Genomic DNA, 329 nt, shown 5'->3' with positions numbered 1-329 from the left:
TTCAACTTTCTATTCACTCGTGTGATCCGGATGGTCTAGAGGGGACCACCATAGCTCCTCTCTTCTCGAGAATCCATACATCCCTTATCAGGGTGGTGGTGATAAGCCGGAGGAAGGTGAAGATGACGTCAAGTCATCATGCCTCTCATGCCCTGGGCGACAGATGTGCTACAATGGACCAGACAAAGGGTCGCGATCTCGTGAGGGTGAGCTAAATACACATATTATATGTGTATAATACATGTATTCGACCGTAATTCAAAAGATCATAATTTGCCGTATCAATCCAAAAAAATTGTTTAATACAAGTATTTTAAATATAATTGTAT

Source organism: Macadamia integrifolia, chromosome 12, assembly GCF_013358625.1.
Source record: "Macadamia integrifolia cultivar HAES 741 chromosome 12, SCU_Mint_v3, whole genome shotgun sequence".
NCBI classification, from domain to species: Eukaryota; Viridiplantae; Streptophyta; class Magnoliopsida; order Proteales; family Proteaceae; genus Macadamia; species Macadamia integrifolia.
The sequence above is the reverse complement of the archived record's forward strand: the minus strand, read 5'-3'. Positions refer to the sequence as shown.